This window comes from Chinchilla lanigera, unplaced genomic scaffold (assembly GCF_000276665.1).
Source record: "Chinchilla lanigera isolate Chin_1 unplaced genomic scaffold, ChiLan1.0 scaffold00110, whole genome shotgun sequence".
In the NCBI taxonomy this organism is placed as follows: Eukaryota; Metazoa; Chordata; class Mammalia; order Rodentia; family Chinchillidae; genus Chinchilla; species Chinchilla lanigera.
Genome location: NW_004955511.1, coordinates 4,859,900 through 4,879,174, shown reverse-complemented (window position 1 = coordinate 4,879,174; position 19,275 = coordinate 4,859,900). Strand labels below are relative to the sequence as shown.

The following is a 19,275-nucleotide window of genomic DNA, read 5'->3' as shown; positions in this document are numbered from 1 at the left end:
CTTCCTGATTTACTCTAGGAGGGAAGAAAGGACACACACAGGGCAGAGAAAGAGGGAGGAGAACACCCCTGTGATGCCCACTGCATGTACCTTGGTGACAGTGCAGGTCGCCTTCCACCCAAATACAGAGAGAGACAAAGCAATCAGGCTTCCAGAACAAGGGGGAGCAGTGTGCCAACCGAAATCCCTGTAGAAAAACAAGCAAAATAAAAAGGTCACCAAACACCAGGAAGCACTTCCTGCTAGAGAAGACACAGGCGGTGGTAGAAAGGGGGAAAAGTCCTGCAGATCATGGAGCAACTTCCTCTCTCCAGTGAGGCACCCTGTCACTTCCAGGAGACAGATCAGCAACCACAGAAACACGGGCTCCTCTTCAAGGTCACAGTGAGAATTCACAAAGAGCACTGCAGATGGTGAAACTGCTGCTGTCTTTGGGAGAAGAAATACTTTAGTAAAAGTGTACATGGCATAGAGGTTAGCATGTCTTCTAGACGTTCTCCTGCACTGGGCTACGATGTCAGGAACACCGCACAACCTGCTTAGGCCTCGGGCTATGTCTCTGGGGTGCTCAGGTCTCTCTGTTCTCATATGCTTTGAGCATGGAACCAGTCTAGATGTCCACCGACAGAGAGTGGGTGATAAATGTACAGTTATTTAGCCACAAAGAAGAAATATTTCACTAAAGAGAAGTCAGATATTTTATTAGCAGGGACTTGTGGTCGTTTGCTGAAATAGGACTTGAGATGGGCCCAGAAAGATTAAAATCCACAGCATTTGAGGGAACAGTGCACAGTTCCATTCAGAGAGTGAGAGGAACAGCGCACAGTTCTCCCTAGGGACAGCACTGCCATTCCAAGTGCACTGATGCACCAGGTATCCGATGATGATTTATTACTACGTAGTGAAAATGAATTGTAAAACATTGTCATTTTGAGACACTTCAGTACAGTAGGCTTTGCAAATGAGCAGAATTATTGTCTTGATTAAAGTAAGGAAAAACTGGATGAAACAGATCATTTATTTAGGTGAAAACGATGGTAGACGGGGACAGCCCATCTCAGAGCACATATAACCAGGCATGGTGCACATGTTTGTAATCCCAGCGCTAGGAAGTCTGAGGCGGGAGGATCCCCCGAGTTCAAGGCCAGCCTGGACTACACGCAGAGTTCAAGACAAGGCTAAACTGTGTAGTGAGACCCGGTCTCAACAAAACCGGAAACAAAACAAGAATATATGCAGCGGTTCATTTTACATAATCCTACCCAGAGGCCATCAGTATTGGAGCCCAGGATGGGACACTGCCACCCGGTATGTCCACGCAGCAGTTCCACACAAGGAGTGTGTGGCAAACATGCACCAGAACCAAAACAAAACAAAACAGAAACCAGGAATCAAGAGATGGATGAGATGGCTAGAGGGGAAGGAGGGGAGGGCAAGCGTGAGGAAAGGAAGTAAGATGTGCTAGTACGTGCCCCCGTTTCCAACAGAAATGGAAATAGTATGTACTTCACGCACGGGTTGATGAAGAATGAACAAACGTAAGAATGAATGGGGAGAAGCGCTGCTGCGCCAGAGCCGCCGCTCTCAGCTCCAGTCCTCCTCTCCTGCCTGAGTCGGCCTCGCTCTCTGCGCCTGCGCACGGGTGCGGTGCTGTCCGCCACGCAGCGACCTCAGCAGGAATCTCTGGTCTAGAAGACCTGGAACAGTCTTTTCAGTTTTCATTTTTTTAAATTTTATTTTAAAGAGAGTAGTAAATGAGGAACAAACAAAGAAATAGAACAGTAGCAGCATACCAGTGTCACAAACATAAACAAATCAAAGCAAGAGCATTCGAAATGATGCAGAGTCTGAAGACAGAATAATACGAATCGACAGTGACTGTTACGTTACATATCGCTTTTCATATTTACCTGTTTTTGCTGTCACTGAGAGATTCAGGATTCGAAGCCTTCCAACCCTGTTCCATGCTGCAGAACTGTGTGAGCGCCCCCTAGTGTTCACTTTGTGCCTGGGTGTGACACACAGAAGGAGATCAGAGCGAACACAGCATGAGGAGCTGGTATCAGAGAGAGAGACAGCAAACCCGACCCCAGGAAGATCAGAGGACACCAGGGTACTAGGGCCCAGGGCAGCTGCAATTCCACATGCTCACTTTCTTTTCCACAGTGGTCATTAAATTCTGTTCCAGTGGACATGAATTTTCCATGCCTGCTCTGGGTCACGACTGTGATGAGTTCGCCTTCCCACCCACCTAAGCGGTTTGATACATTAGAGAAAGGCAAAGCAGCACAACAGTGGGATGACTCCTCACTGCAGTGAGAACGGATGCCGTCAAGGGCTCAAAACACATCAAATGCTGCTGAGGCGGGGGAGGCGGGGAGTCACACTTCCACACTGTTGGTAACGGTGTGAACTACAACCACAGTGGAAATCAGTAAATCGGTATAGAGATTTTTCAGAAAACGAGTAATTAAAAATAGAAATTTCGTTTGACTCAGCTATACCCCTCCTGGTATCTTCCTGAAAGAGCTGAAGTCGTATATTATGGGGATACAGGCATGCGAACCCAAGCTTACAGCAGAACAACGCACAGTCGGTAAGTAAGGGGTCTGTAAGCCGGTCCACCGAGGAATGGGTTGGAAATGCACGGACACGCCATGGAGACTACTCAGCGAAATGAAGGGTAAGTGTAAGTTATTTGTAAAAAAGAAATGGATTACTACCTAGACCACAGCACTGATGTACAGTCAGTCACAGAATGTTAATATCACATGATTTCCCTAATATGAGAGACCTAAAGTATAAATTGTTAGCAAACTAAAGGAGACATGTTAAGAAACAGCAGGGTAGATTTCCTTTTTCTATTAGTCTTTATGCAAATTATTCCTTAGGAGAAGAACGACATATGCTATACGAATTTATTCCTTTTTAATTTATAGAGAGTTTCCCTATACTAGATCAGACTATGATGTATTTGTGTTAAAATTCTCAAACCTACAATGATTCCTCACTCCAGTTATCCACTCACTAATTCGATGCATTTTCTTGCATACTGTATCATTCATACAAACATCTGCCTTAAAATGGGATTCTTTGTGGAGTGAGTGCTGAGTTATGACAGCCAATACTGTGTCTTCAGATAATACTTCAAGAATACAAAAATCTATTAACATAGAGCATGTTTATGAAAGTAAGGTAAGATTATTTGTGAGACAATTATTCATTCTTTAGTTTCCATGAGCTAAATATTTATTGCCATTTGTTGCCCTGAAGAATTCTCCATGTTATATTTTAAATTGATTTGAATTGAGTATGCTTTTATTTCATTAAACAAATATTATATTCTTGCCAAATTGAATAAGATCATTTTACTCCTTGTAAACCTGGGTATGCATTGTGTCTGTAAAATAAAGAGGAGAAATAATGTGGTCATGAGCATGAACGCAGAGAAAGAGTTGAAATAATGAAGATTTTTTTCATAGTGTATCTATCAGAAATTTAGAATATCCTGAAATTTCTACTGCTGTGGCAAAATGGAGTCCAGGTAAGGAAAGGCACCCGAGCAAGTCAGGGGGCCGTGAACAGCTCTGTTTACATCAGTGGTCCTGGACGGCATAACCTCCACCAAAAGCCAGGCAGCAACCGTCTGTGAGCCAGCGTTTTCATCTGAGGCATGAGCAGGGGTTACAGAGGCGGGACAGGACAGCCCGGCAGTTCCGATTAGCCAGTGGGTGAGAACAGAGGGTACAGGGCTCAGTGAGTGACCATCAGTGACAAGACCAGATTAATGACCACAAAGCTGGGTACAGTCAGGCATCCTGGATGTTTGGTGAAAATGTCATGGTTCCCGGGGTCCAGAAAGCAGTTACGGAGCCATGAAACATTACAGAGCTGGCAGCTTCAAAGAAAGCAAGGCTTGAAAAAGAATACCTTTTCCTGGTACACTTTCCCCTTTCATTACAACTTGGTGCAGAGCAGATTATCTGTTCTGATACATTTGAGGTAGACACGTTGTATGACCTGCTTCCTCATGCAGGGACAAAGTGCTTGACAGCTTCAACTTCAGGGAGAAGTTCCTTCTGTCGCGGTTCCTCGCCATGGACGGTCTGCCGGCTCCAAGGCAGAACCAGCAGGGCGGAAAAGGCAGAGGGAGGAGCGCTGCTCAGCTCGGGGCAGCCGGAATCAGAGACAGCAGGAGCCGGGAGCGAACGTGCACCTTGTCAGCTCACAGCCCAGTGACCGCCCCAACCAGGCCACGCCCGCCACAGCGCAGTCAGCCACAAACCATCAGCGGAGGAGTCCACTGAGGAGCCCCGCACCCCAGACCCAACCTCCTCCACACTCAGGAGACTTGGGGACTTTTAGATCTAAACTACAGCACAGGGCAGGAATAGAGCCTGTCTTATACACTTGCCAAGAAGGGTTAGGAGTGTCTTGTTTTCTCCCTATGATAAAGCTCTTCTTCAACTTATTATATCTTGCAGATAAAGAGGGAAAAAAGGTGTGATGTTCCCCCATCATTTATAATTGTAGCCCTGTGTAACTATAAAGAAATAACTAAAAATATCATAGTGGAGAGGACCATGTATTTCTGCTTTCTCTCCAGAGGAGAGGATGTAGTGTGTGTAAGTTTCCCTTAATGCTATGGAGAATATAGTATTAGAGATACAGCTAGATAGCTGTATTGGGAATTTCAAGACTTGAACCCAGAAATACTGTACACTATTTTCATATGAGAATAGTGTGGGACACTATTATGAGCAAAAATAACAAAAGAGAATAGAGGAAAGAGTACAGAAACTGATGTTTATAAGAACAGTTGAAGTTATTCTCCCTAAACCATGGTTTACTTTAAACTAATGAAGCATTCATGTATGTCAAGACATTTCCCTAAATGAAAGCTTGATTATCAAGTTCTACGGGCACAGACAAAAAGAGGACTTAGATTTCTTCTAAGAATGAGAAAGGGGTTCACAAGGACTCGGCATTCAAAGCTGTGACTCTCTGAGTAGGATTATACCTTTCAGAAGCTCTGTGCCTCATGAGCAAAATATCCAAACGAGAATGATGGACCTTCATGAAGGGGAACACATGTGCCTGAGCCACCTTGAGCCCATAACTTTCCCTCAGGACACACGGAGCAATAGAACAAACCTACAAATCTTGTAAGTCGTAAGAGTGTTTTACTCTTTAAAAATCTAGCTAGGCTGTGCACTGATGCAAGAAAGAAGAAAAATACTATCTTCATGATGATACATACAGAGAACCAGCTGACAAAAACCCAGATTCTTTCCTAGGAAAACTGTACATTGAATAATAAGACACTAAAATTTAGATAAATTATTCCCTTTGAGATAAATTATTCCCTTTACAACTTGAGATAAATTATTCCCTTTGACAGATTAAAATAGACAGAAAATGGATAGAAAATGTCCCTCCTTGTTGGCACAGGTATAGAGAGAAACCAGGAGTGAATAATACGTATTTTCCCTGTGAACAAGCTATTTATGAAGTTATTATAATACATACAATGATAATTAAAAGCATTGATATTCCCAATTTCTACCAGGTCAACCCTGATTAAGCACTATAGAAAAATTCAGAGTGCTGTGGACCATGTGTTTCTATTCCTTTCCCATTTTGAGTTTAAATAAACAGCTGTTGAAGAGCCCAGAAGGTGCCTTGATGATTTCAGGTGACGGACTTTTAGTTATAAGAGCAAATAGCCTATCGCTTCAATGCCTGACATTTTCTGAAATACAACACTTCAGAAATACTATGCACTTTTTCATGTAATTATTTTTCAAGTAGTAGAAATTGACAAGAAAAAGGGAAAAGCATCAAAGACCATTATGACTGTGAGGAAAATATACTAATTAGAGTGAAAAGGAGACAACAGAGATATCCCTTCATCCCTTTTACTGATAAGGTTAATAAAATTTATGTTCTCTAAATGAGGCTATTCTATGAACTAAAGAAGCTTGAATTTATCATTCAAAATAAATCCATAAATGTAAGACATGTGTTTTTAGACTGGCCCATGGCCGTATGAAAACAACAAATAAAATTTTTCCCTGAAAAAAGAGATGTGCATGTAAATGTTGGGCAATTTCAAAAATTGTGGCAGTCTGAGAAGTAGAGATAAACAGAAAGTATTTTGGCCAGTGGGGTGGACCTTTCCCCATCACAGGAACCCATGTGCAAGAAACCCGGGCCAAAAAGGTATCATTTTAGGTAAAGTGTCTTTATCTCCTCAAACAGCTGGCGACTCCTTCTTACAAAGTAAAATTAACTTGCATTGAAGATCCACTTTCCATAGTTTGTATATGGTATGAGTGAGCACCAGGTGAGGTGCTGTCTTTTGGTGACTCCTTCAGACAGGGTCTTAAGTGGACTGCAGTGCAGTGAAGTTCCCTGGTCCTGGACAGATGCTTAGTTAAGACTGAGTGATGTTTGGTGACAGAGGTATGTGCCCCTCCTGTTGTTTATATTCATGGCATTGGTTACACTACCAGAGTCCATGGTCTTCATGCTAAACCTTTAGGCTTTTACAGAATTTTCTGGAGTTGTTCACTGGTAGAAAACCTTGTGAGTACATTAGTGTCATAACAAAGTCTAGGAATTGTTATTTGAGAAAGTCAAAACTGTCTCTGGTTATTGCTTTATTTTTAATTTATCTGATGCTGTAGTTTCAGACTCAATTTTATAATGACACAAAATGATAAAGCTGTATAAATGGATTTTATATAAAATAGAGATGATAGGAAACCAGGAGGCAAACTTTACAGAGGTGAAAAGTGGATCTGGAGATTGGGGGAGAATGAAGGGGAAGGAGGGGAGGGAGAAAGAAACAGGATTAAGACATGGTCGGGGGCTGGGGATTTAGCTCAGTAGCACAGCACCTGCCTGGTAAGCGCAAGGTCGTGAGTTCAATCCCCGGTACTGGAAAAACAAACAAACAAACAAACAAAAACAAAAAACAACAACAACAAAAAAAGACATCGTGTGTGTACCAGCTCTCTACAATGACCATAATGGCCATGGGTTAATGCTATTATTACACATACTATACAATGTAACAAACAAAAGATAACAAGTTGCAGCACATCAGCACTTCCAAAAGTTATTTTATAAAAGCTCTGCCTAAGTCTCATATTCTGTCCTGAATGTGTAGAAGCCCAGAGCACTTTTCCAGGGGTTCCAAGGCCTGTTATCAAGGGGTCTTGCTGCTCTGTATCCATCTTATCACAAGTTTACTTTCTATTTTTCTTTCATTACAGGAATTTTGATCAAAGAGTGTAAATGCTATGGTCTGGAATTATAATTTCCCCAACTTTATTATTCTTAAGAGGAAGTTCTCTGCAGTGAGAATATTAGGAGTTGGGAGAGTGCTTTGAAATCAGAAATAAATGAAAGAAAATTTTGAAATACGGACTTTTACTTTCATAAAAACTGAGTCACAATTCGTCTGGAAAGTGACGATATTTTTCTTTGGGTAGGAATGAAAGATGAGAACCTTGGCAGCTTGAGATGAAAACATAGAAAACTGCATAGAGTTTGTGAGCTTTTGACATCTTCACTATCAAAAGGAGGGACTGTGTGTGAGAACATTCATTTTAAGGTAATTATAATGTTACAGAAATATGTACAACCAAATTACATGTTAAAAAATACTGGCGGGTACTTTCTTCAAGGGAGGAAAGTGGCAGAGTAGGGATGGGAGGACAAGTGGGCAACCGCCGGGGATGAGGACCGGAGCAAAGAGCATCCGGAGTGCTCCTGTGTGAAGGCGTCTTTCTAAGCAAACGCTCCTGTTGCTCTGGGTCTGCATGTAATTAATTTCGTCATCTAAATTCCAGGCCACATATGCTCTTGACTTTCCCTCCTGAACTTACTATTTTGATTAACAAAACCAAAATGATATTTTCTATTCTAACCACTTATCTCAGGAAAAAAGCATGAATTTGTCTAAAAGAACATTAATATTTAATGGGAATACCACCAATTTTACGCCAATGTATTTTCTTATTAAACTAGATTGTAACCATATGGAAATTATCTGGAAAATGTTCATAATGTGTTTTGAAATGCAACAAAGTTGAGCTGTGGGAACAATATCCTGAAGTTCAGGTAAGAAAAGAGATGAACATGACATGGAAACTGTCTCCATTGTGATGGGGTTAGAAAAGGTAGCGCTAGCACAGTTTTGCAGTCACAGAGGTTCATATCTGTAAATACAGAAGACTCATTACCGACGGAGATGGATGAATGCTGTATGTTGAATTTCTGCTCTGGAATCAGGACAGCAGAAGAGCAGGGGTGGGCTCAGGTGGGTGCGGTGCCCACCCGTGGACATGAGGCTCCTCAGGGAATTTATGTGGCTGAGCACAGCATGTGTGTGGGAGTCAGAGCAACCAGGAGAAACCAGAGTGTGAGGCCTGCAAGTCACATGGTGCTAATGGAGGACAGCGCTGTCATTTCCTCAACTTCCCAAGACGCATGAGCCCTGAGCAAAGCAGAAACAACAATGGAAGAACTTAATTAAATGTGAGGGGAAATCAGAGCTCTAATGTCTCCAAACTAATAAGTCATTTCTCCTCGCTTCTCTCTGGTACCTGAATACTAGCATTAGTGCTGGTGTTTTTTATCTTCAGCTCCATCCTGCTAATACCATCGTTTCAAGACACTGTGTGAATAGGGTTCTCGGGTTCAGGCTACAATCACTAGATTCCAACTGGGGTAAGAAGAAATTTCCCGCATAGCCTTTATGATGGTGCAATAGAGGTTATAGCGTTGTTGAGTGGACAACAGACAATGCTGAATACTCATTCATTGTCAGAATTTCCCCAGTCATTACTGAAACAAGTGTGCAGCCTCATTTCTAGCACTTGCCACAGAACCTAAACTGACTTTGCTATTTCCATGCATGGAAACATTGTGTGGAGTCAGAGACTCATCCTTTGATCTGATTTTCCCGGACAGCACATCTGCAGTCATCAAAAGGATCACAGTCTGTGCAAAGCAATATCAGCTGCAGCATCACTATGGACATGCAAGACACAGACCCCAGTCAGCCATCAGAGGCATGTCCTGTGCAGAATACAGTGATTAAACCATTGTGTATTGCAGGGGTAAGCATTTTAAAGGCCCTTTTCATGAGGTGGATTTCTATTCCCCTAAATTTGTCCTGGGTCAGCTCACTGGATGACCGAACAGTTTGACGTGGTCATGGGGACACACTCGTGAAAGTCTACTGACTCTTGAAATATAAAGAAAAGTATATAGAGATGTGAGACTTATGGAAATTACCAATGTTGTCCTTTTGGAAATGCAGAAGATTAATTTAGTCATTAATCTTAGGAGAATTCCCCTTATAAGGGAGCTCTGAATTAGCAGAACCTCCTCACCGGGTGAAGTAACTTTGTCTAAGTGACTTATTCCTCTCACCTGAGAGACACTTTCTCCTCCTCCAGGGGCTCCAAGTGCTGTGTGGTGTGGCGCTGACCGTGCTGTGGGCGGTAGTTATTTCCAATACGTCTCGTTATAAACTTTCTGTAGTACAATCGCACCCCGCACTGCCCTACATATATCTTTTGGTGCCACTCACTGTAAGTAAATACAAGTCATATTTATTCCTCTACTGCTTTAAACATGCACGTAATCCTAAAAAATGTTTTAGTACATTGTTTATGAGCACAGAGTGTGGGGAAGAGCATTGGGAAGCACTTGGTCTTAGTAAAGTGAGCACAGAGGATGCATTTCCAGAGAAATTAATTGACCCTTATTTTTGTACAGTATGTCATTGCAGGAATTCTGTCCATTGTGGTTGCAAACAGACAGAGTCCCAAAGTGGTGAGTTTCCCAGGGGTTTAAGAAAACCCAAAATAAATAAGACATAAGTCACCCTTGACACCGTAAATGAACAACACAACACTTGTGAGGTTGCACTCTCTCTTGAGATCCCAAAATGATTTCTTTCCAGCAGGCACAGGTCATCTTTCCATTTCTGGCTTCCAAGTGTAAATATGCACTCAGTGTATAGAAGCTCTTGCATTATTTTTACAAATTTCAATTTTATTTGTATTTTAAGAGGGTGCGTGCACATTCATGTTTGTGCAGCAATAAACCAATCTCCAGAATGCAAGAGTAAGGACTCAGTTTTCTTTTCTCTTGCAGGTTGTGGCCTTTATATTAGTAAAATTTGTTACCTTTCTGGCTTCCCTGATATTCTCAATACTGCATGGTATAAATACATTTGAAGTTGCAGGTACCCTGGGCATATTCCCTGCAGATGTCACATCTGTAAGTATTTCCAGATCCAGGTATGCAATTGTTGGCATTTATGCATACACAAAGTAACTTTGAGAGCTGCGTATAAACATGGCCAAAGCTTGATTCTAAGGGAATAAATTTATTTATGCAACAAGATTTTGAGTTTAGAGTGCATTACTTGAAACTAAATAAAACTTACATTTGGGATAAATCAACTGGCACTCAGGAATACATTTAATAATTTTCATTCCAGTCCTTCCTAAAGTAAAAAGACAATTCCAGGGTTCTGTTCCATTCCTAACAGTGATTTGGAAAACCCAGTGCCTTTCAGTATTTTTATTTTTACCTCAACTCTGGCAGAAACACTGCCCATGCTGAGGGTTCATTACTACAGGACACAAATGGATTCCAATCTAGTCTCGGATTCAGAACCATCCAAGACGCTGGCTTTGGAACTAAACAGCCTTGTGTATATTCCTGGTTATAACAGGAAGCAGGCTGGACAATAGGAGGTCATTTCACTGGTCTGATATTTTAAGAGGGTGGCACTGTACCCCCAAGAGCACAATCATAGGGAGGGGACGTTTATGGGGAAAGATTGGAATATTTGCCACCCCAGCGCTTGTCCATGATGAAAACAGGTCTAAAAGTTTGCCCGAGGCTGACAGCATCTCTTCACTGCTCTCTCATTTTCTCTCCCGCATGCTCACAATGGCATTTCCCGTGCTTCTCAAGCTCGTCCTCACAGTGTTTGAGTTCATCATCCCTCTGCTTTGCTTGTTTTTGGGGATAAAATACTACCTTTGAGTAAGTATTTCTTATCTAGAGGGCAAGGAATAATCTGCCACTTCACAGACATGCTTTATGTTTAAGAGATGAGGAACACGCCTTTAAACTGCTATTTCACATTAGTAATCTGTGGGAGGAATCCCTAGTGCTTGGGAGTGAAAAAAACGAGTTTAGATTGGACACTAGATGAGGAGCTTGAAACTGTGTTTAAATTTTTTATCAGAGAGAAAGAAATGTGAAACTTAGGGAGATCTTACAGTACGAGGAGACACAGGGGCCTGGGCATTTGAAAAACCATGCACTGATCTTCTGTTTGCTTAATTCTTCACAATAGATGATCTACTTATGATGAAATGAGGTTGAACTCTCCACACCTGCAGAAGACCAATACTGACATGTGTGGCTGTCCCACCCCTTAGCTGACATGAGAGAATGCCTTCATGTGCTCTCCTTGGTCTTTTCTGCCATTGCATCATCCAGGAGATAATAAAGAGGAGCTGAAGTCTTCTCAGAAGAATAATTGTCACTGATTTGCTGGTGCTGACTTTTCTGGTTTCTCTCCCCTCAGTGTGAATACCTTTGAGGATGGGTACAGAAACTGATGTGGTTACAGGTCCTTCTTATGAAAAGCAGAAATATCTGGAAGGCTGTCAGTTCTACAGAACTCTGATCTGTCCCTGAAGAGTATATTTCAAGACTAATGATTCATACAAATTCTGGGAAAAACCTTTCACTGTTTTTGTTGTAATTATTTAAAGTATACTATATGATGTTTCAACCAAGCATGGTGGCATATACCTGTCATTCTACCTCTCTGGGAGGCTGAGGCAGGAGGATCTTAACTCGTAGCCCAACCCAAGCAAGTTAACAATTTAGGAATCACCTTCCTCAGAGCTGATGTAGATGTAGTTCAGTGTGTAGGCTCAGGGTTCAGTACTCCATACCACAAAAAATTATGATCAATGACAAAGTAATAATGTGCATGTATGTTGTGAAATGACTGCTATGATAAGCAAATTAGCACAAACTTCACCCCATGTGGTTTCTTTTTCTTTACATAAGAACACCCGAGGTCAGCTCTTCTGGGAAATTTCCAGGGTGCAGCACAGTATTCCTAATTCAGTTCCCACACTTACATCAGGTTTCTAGACTTTTTACCCTACAAAATTCCACCTTTGTGCCACTGCCTACATCTGAACTGTGCATCTTTGGAAACCATCATTCTGGCCTCCATCTCTATCAATATTTTTTGAGGACCCACATATACATGAGGTCACACAGTATTTTTCTGTGTCTGCCATATTTCATTTAGCAAAATGCTTCCCAGTTTCATCCAAGCTGTCACCCATGGTGGCTGTCCTTCTTCTTCATCTGTGAATAATATTCCATGATGTATATGTGAAAGTATTTTTATGTATCTCTCTGTAATGAATGTTTATGTTCTTTCTATATGCTACATATTGTTCATAATGCTGCATTGGATACTGGAATAATGATACCTTCAGTAGATGTTGATGTCATTTCTTTCAGTATGTCTAGAAGAGTAATAGCTGAGCAATATGCTAGTTTTATTTTAAATTTTGTTTGAAATTTTCATCGTGTGTTTCATAACGGCTACACAAGGTCATATTCTCCCTACATAATACAGGTATTCTTCTTTGTTCACAGCCTTCCCAGGCTTGTCCCACCCTGAATTCTGATAATTCACAGACTAAATCCAAACACTTGTGAGCCCTTGGATCACTGTAGTGTTGCTGTCATTTTACTACTCATTAGCTTTTCTAAAACCCTTTCTAATTATTCTTGGCTACTAGTATTCAATTTTATTGAATACTAGTAGCCAAGAATAATAAAATTGAATACTAGTAATTTTATTCTAGTCCTTTCATACTTTTAAAGTGATTTTTTCCCCTCATTTACCGTGTGCCATGTCTGTGTAGGTTTTGCACTAAGGCTCTTCTTTCTGATCTATTCCCTCAAAATAACTTCCCAAAATGTCTATTGCATTTTTCTGGAATGTGGTCTTTGCTGTGCAGAGCTTTGTAGTATGAGGAAATCTCATTCAACTTTTAGATTTTATCGCATGAGCCTTTGTTTTGATGTCCAAAAAAATCAGTGACAATCCCAACATCAAGAAAATTTCTCTTTGTAGAATGATTCACTGAGAAGGACTTGCAGATGAATGGAATCTATCTCTACCTTATGATCTGCTTGTCCCTCCTGTGACCTTAGAAGTCTTTCCTTTTTGCTTAAAAAGGTCTACAGAAATAATATTGGAATAACTTGCATGGGATATTATGGGACCACTACTATGAACACTTAGCTTCATTTAATTGAATTAACAGGCTTTGATTCATCCAATCTTTTAATTGTAGAGAAGAGGACACTAGACTGATGAACAGCACTTATTCCGAGAATTTAATGCTGTGTTGCCCTAATCCTGGAATAGCTACAATTCTGTGCATGGAGCTGGGGAATCGGCATCAGATGTACCTGAGAGAAATCAGTAACCTGACATATTTCCTTCCTTGTAGAGTGTGCTGTTCCAGCCTCAGAGTTACAAGAATAATCCCAGCATATTCTCAAAGACACACGTGGACCCTTGATATGAAGAGCTGGTGACTTCTTAATAAAAGAAATAGAAACTATTCAGAAGCAAGTGGTCTTTATGGTAATAGAAAAAACACACCCTCAGAAGGGAGCAAAGTCTAAAGTGCTAAAGATGTGAGCTCAGTGATGCTCTCTTGATTTACCTGACATTGCCCTTCGCAAAAGCAGTGAGGTGGAAATGGCTCACTGCACTGGTGGGGGAGCCCAGAACCTGCCCAGGGACACAGCAGATGGCATTTCACCTATGTGCAAACTAGCTCTCTCCGTCTCCTGTATTCCTCTGTGAAGCAAAGGACACATTGTTTTCCTGTCTCCCTTCACTGCGGCAGGCGGAGACTCATCCATTATGGTGCTGTGATGCTGAGGTGGCTCTGATTCTCATCACATGCATTCCACACGTGTGTTTGGAGAGATGATCTCCTGCCTTGAATCACAGGACCTTTTACCAAAGGAGTTGGTTTCAAAATAAAGTCTTCATGCGACTGCAGATTTTATTTGAAATTTTATTTTGTTATTTTTCCTTAAAGAATAGGGTAGGTCACCAATGATAACAAATGTAAATGTGAAGTCCCTTTACTCTCCACTGAGAGTTCAACCATTAAAGCAAACAAAAGCTAATCAGGGATATTTATCTGTTATTATCAACCAAGGAGTTAGGAAGCTTTCTGATTTCCAAAATGCACAGGAACAATTGTAAACTGAGTTACTCCTCAGCACTCACAAACAAGCAAACACACACACACACACACACACACACACACACACAATTTCACCTATTGCCTTACCTATTGTATAATTTAAGATTTGGAGGAAAAAACATCAAGATGAAGATACATATTAAGTTGAGTCTAAGTGTACATTCAGTGTTTAGCAAAGTATTTCTTGTATCAGATATTACACTGGATTCCCGGGTTCCAAGTGAATAAGATGCACTCCATGGCTTCAAGAATTGTGTACTCTTATAGGGGAACTGAAGGCAACAGTAAAATTAAATTCATATTGGTTAGGACATTAATTTCTGTTTCAGCACACAATAAAGTGCGCCTTATGCTTAAGAATGTGGGGGATAAATGAGAGAGACCGACAGAGACTGAGAGACAGAGACAGAGCGAGTCCTTCCCTGGTGGACCCCACCTCGTAGTGTCAATCACATGGCTCCACTTTCTGTCACCAGCGAGGCTGTCGCCTACATGCAAGTTAGCTCTCTCCGTCTCCTGTATGCCTAATCTAACCTCAGTCCTCACTGCCAGGAACCGCTGAAATCGGTTGTGACAGAGTCGCCATCACCACTGACTACAGACACGAAAGGGCGCTACAGAATAGAATGAGCTGCTGAATACTGACCAGCAGCACAGTTAGAGGAAATGAGAGAAACAATCACGGGAGATATAAATTGTCCAAAGGATCTCAATACAATTAGAGAAAAAACCGAATTACATAGAAATAGAATATATGAATGGTTTCATGAGGAAAGGAATACAAATAGTATTTAAAATCTTGTCAGTCAGTGTATCTCGGGCTCCGCTAGCTTCACGTGTGATTAATTTCAAGATCTGAAGAAAATAATAGTAATTTATAAACTCATTGATAATAAAGTGGGGAAAGCACAGGCCCCATTTATCCCACGGCCCGAGTGTCCGGGTGTCACAGCAGGCGGAGATGGAAGAAGGAATAACAATTTGGAGAAACTTTCTGCGCTCATCGCGGCTGTGCGGGATGAGCCGCGGGCGGGGTCTCTTCCTCCTGCTGTCCATCATTCCCTAGGAGGGACAAACAGACACTTAGGGTCTGAACTTCTGTCTTCTTGTAGTGAAGGAGACCCTTCCATCCCGCCAGCACTTGTCGCGTGTCTGTGGCTGCAGGAAGGTCTGTCCGTCTCCCTCACAGAGGGGGGAGCAGGGCGTTTCCCTTCTCTGACTCCCAGGGCTCCCCTGTCCTTTAATCGATTGGGACAAGTTCTAAGGACCCATCTCACAGGTATAGAGTTTATTTAGATAGTTTATTATGGTTGCAAAGGAGGCTGGGGATGGAGCTCCCCCTGCTGGCCAGCACTTTCTCTTTTGCTAAGCAGAAGTGCAGAGGGCGAATTTTTAGCTAATTTGCCCCAGTGTTTCCTTTTGCCGCAGTTCCCGGCTCACCCATTTTACTAAATCCCGGGATTATTCATCATCAGGAAGCCATTCCAAAGTCCTTGCGCTTAGACACACGATCAGCTCTGACTCTAGATCTATCAGTTTGCTTCTTTCTCCTTGCCTGAAACATCTTTTAAATTCACGAGAACGTTGCTGGTAATATTTTTCTTAAAGGTGTTCCTCTGCCTTGAGGAAGGGTCAGCACAATGCAGGAATGCCTGCAATTTCATCCAGATGCCAAATGCTGTACCAGTGACAGTGAGGGTTCCTGATGTGTTTGCCCACAGGACCCCATAAAATTATTCACAAATCCACAGTTTGTCACAGAAATAGGAGATGACATAGCAACAGCATGAGAGCTGAGACAGGCCTCTTCCCTGAAGACGCCTCCTCTGATGAGTCCTGAGGGATCAGGCCTGAGTTCCAGTGGCCTTGGCTTCCTCTCTGTGGTGCATGTTCTGTTTGTGATAGAACGAAAATAGAGTTCCTCAGAACCAGAAATTCCCTAAATGGTGCGTTAGGTAGGGCCTCTGACTGCTGATCTGTTGTGCAGGCAGATTCCTTGTTGTACAGTCAGCCTCCACAGAAGGCTATTCTGTGTGTCTCACAGAGACCACATGCAAAACACTGCCCCAGTTGTGATCGAGGCATAGTGCTTTGAGCTGGGACAAATCGATTAGTAACTCTACCCATGCTTAACCACAAGACAACGCGATTGATCTGGGCGCTCCTGCCTTGAGGAAGGGTCAGCACCATGCAGGAACCACAGCAAAGCACCTTGTGATGATTTCAAGTCTGCTGGAATTAACCCTAAAGACAAAGAACATCACTACATGAAACAACACTAAAACATTTTGCAATCAAACCATCCTCTGTCTGATTTCTGATATTCAGCAGAATAGCCTTGAAATTCTTCTCCTCGGTTTTTTTTCTGCATCTTTCTGTAGCTCATTCTTTATATTGTAGCACAGTATTTCATTGCATGAGTTCTGCTTTTGATGGGCATATGGGCTGTTTCAGAACTGTGAGTAGAGCCACAGGAACTATGAGATTATACATATGCATATTGTCATGTGTGTGGACCGTATGCTCACATTTCTCAAACACATGCATCAAAGAAGTTATCATCATTAGATGACTGTATATTTAACTATGAAAGTATGAAAGATTGTCTAATGTTAAATGGTATATGATAATATTGAATGAGTCTAGCTAGAAGTGATGGGTCTTGAACTTTTCCGATGCCTCCCCCTGTCTCGTGTGGCAGATCTCTAAACTGCTCGCATCTGTCCTCATGAGGAAGTGTGCGCTCGGAATTGCCGTCCTCATACATCCTCACCCATCCTCACCTGGGTTTGTGACAAGCATCATAGACAGAGTGTCGTCATGCAGTGTAAGCGAGGCAGGTGTGTACTTTGCAGTTCTGTACTTTATGATCCCATGCTGGGCCACTGGGCTAAGACCAAGACACCCACGGAATGGCCTCCTGTCTGGACCCTCCAAGGAGGAGGAAGCCAATCCTGGACCCTTGTGCTCTGGGTGACAGATGTTCATGTCCTTCTTGTTCGTCATAGCTGGGAAAGTGTCTCCATGTTAAGAGATCATTTGCCTAAGCTAAGACAACATAATGATGCAAAATGAAACATGTACTAGGTTATGGCTGACGCTGGCTGGGTGCTTATTTTCAGGAGACACGTATGCTAGAACAGCAGTCACACAGTGAGATAAAGCGGGGGCAGCGCGGCTGGTGTAGTGAGTGTTAATCAAGGCACATTCTTTCCTCCTGTGAAAGACTTGGTGAGACCTGGGCAAGAGTTGAATAGCCCAACCCAAGAAATGCATGATTTCTATTTTTTGCAGCTGTGGAGACCTGAAAATGACACTCTGTGCCCTGGATCATTGATAATTTAGAGAATTTAATAGTGGGGAATCAAAAAAACCAAAAAATAAAAAGAAGTGTTTCTCACGGTTTGTTTGTCTTGATAGCATTCTTGGTGGAGAAACCCAGGGACAGTCTGATATGTATCAGCACAAACTTACATGTACTATGTAGGGTAAAAATCCATACAATGATAATAGGGGGAAATTGATAGGAGGTGTTGACTCTCCAGCTTCTACTGAAACACCAGCTCATCACATATGCTGAGGAGACACTGTAGATGGTCTATCTAGGTCACTACTTGGTGAGTGAGTGACCACCTGTGAGGAAATCAGGATAGCAGATTCTTACTGTCAGAGGATTAGGAGAGAAAGACCCCCAGGCCTGGCACTTCCTCAGTGCTGTCACTGGCCACGTTCTTTCATCATCGTGGTGCCAGGTGGGTCAGTTCCCATCCTCGCCCTAACACTGCTCTCCTCAGGAGTCCCCTCTGTGCCAGGAGAATTCTGGGGATCAGGAACACAGAGCTCATTCGAGGGGCCAGGACGGTTCTGGACCATTTCCATCTGTTCTGCTTCTTCACAGTAAGTAGGTTCATGTATCTCAGAGCATTTTCTTATTTTTCTCTGCCTAATTTAGTCCAGGAGAAGAGAGGACACACACACAGGGCAGAGAAAGAGGGAGGAGAGCAGCCCTGTGATGCCCTCAGCACTTTAAAGCACGGAAGTTTTAGAGTTTTCTTATCATAACACTGATCAACATTTTACTGATGTGGTTAACCATATTATTTAGAGTTATATGGCATTACTATGATAAAATGATTGCATGCAAAATGAATAACTTTCTCAATTTAAGGAGTTAAAACATCCAGAAATGTGTATGCATATTGTATTAGGGACCAATCCATGGACAGTACCATAATGAAGTTACCCCGTGTACATTTAATTTTTACGGCCAATCCTTTGGTGTAAAAGAATGGTGATCCCCTGGTGGAGACTTCCAAGGAACCAGCACGTTCTGAGGAGAAAGAAATAAAAAAAGTTTCTAAATATGGACAGAAATTCAGAGCAGTGGAAGGTCATTTAGTATTTTTTAAATGACTAATACACAATTATGAAATTATAATGTAAGTGATAAACTTTGAAATATTCTTAAAACAAAATATATGAATATGAATTAAAACACAGGTGAATGTGTGGAAAAGAACAAGATTTTTACTACTTATAAAATGATAAAATATGATGTAAATATAATGTAATGCAAATAATGACATATGTGTATTAGAGAAAAATTATATTAGCCATCTAATTAACCTTGAAAAATGAAGAAAGTTTGATTTTTTTGTGATTTTCTAATTTGTCCTTTTTAATTTTATTTTAAAGAGAGTAGTAAAAGAAAGAATAAAACAAAAGAAAGAACAATAGCAGCATACCAATAAAGCAAACATAAACAAAACAAATATTAAAAGTGATACAGGGTTTCAAATCAAAATAATAGGAGTTAACAGTGTTTGTTACATTAAATATTGCTATCTTCAACTACATTGTTCAGATCTCAGGTGACATGATACTCTACATAGAAGACCTCCAAAAC

General features: G+C 41.6%; 1 long non-coding RNA gene across 1 annotated transcript; it reads left to right on the top strand.

Annotated features, from left to right (window-relative positions):
- The first annotated feature begins 9,797 nt into the window (after positions 1 to 9,797).
- Positions 9,798 to 13,748, top strand: LOC106146984. Its single transcript, XR_001231677.1, has 4 exons — positions 9,798 to 9,852; positions 10,177 to 10,302; positions 11,008 to 11,079; positions 13,596 to 13,748. It is a non-coding gene; the product is annotated as an uncharacterized LOC106146984 (long non-coding RNA).
- Positions 13,749 to 19,275: the final 5,527 nt, after the last annotated feature.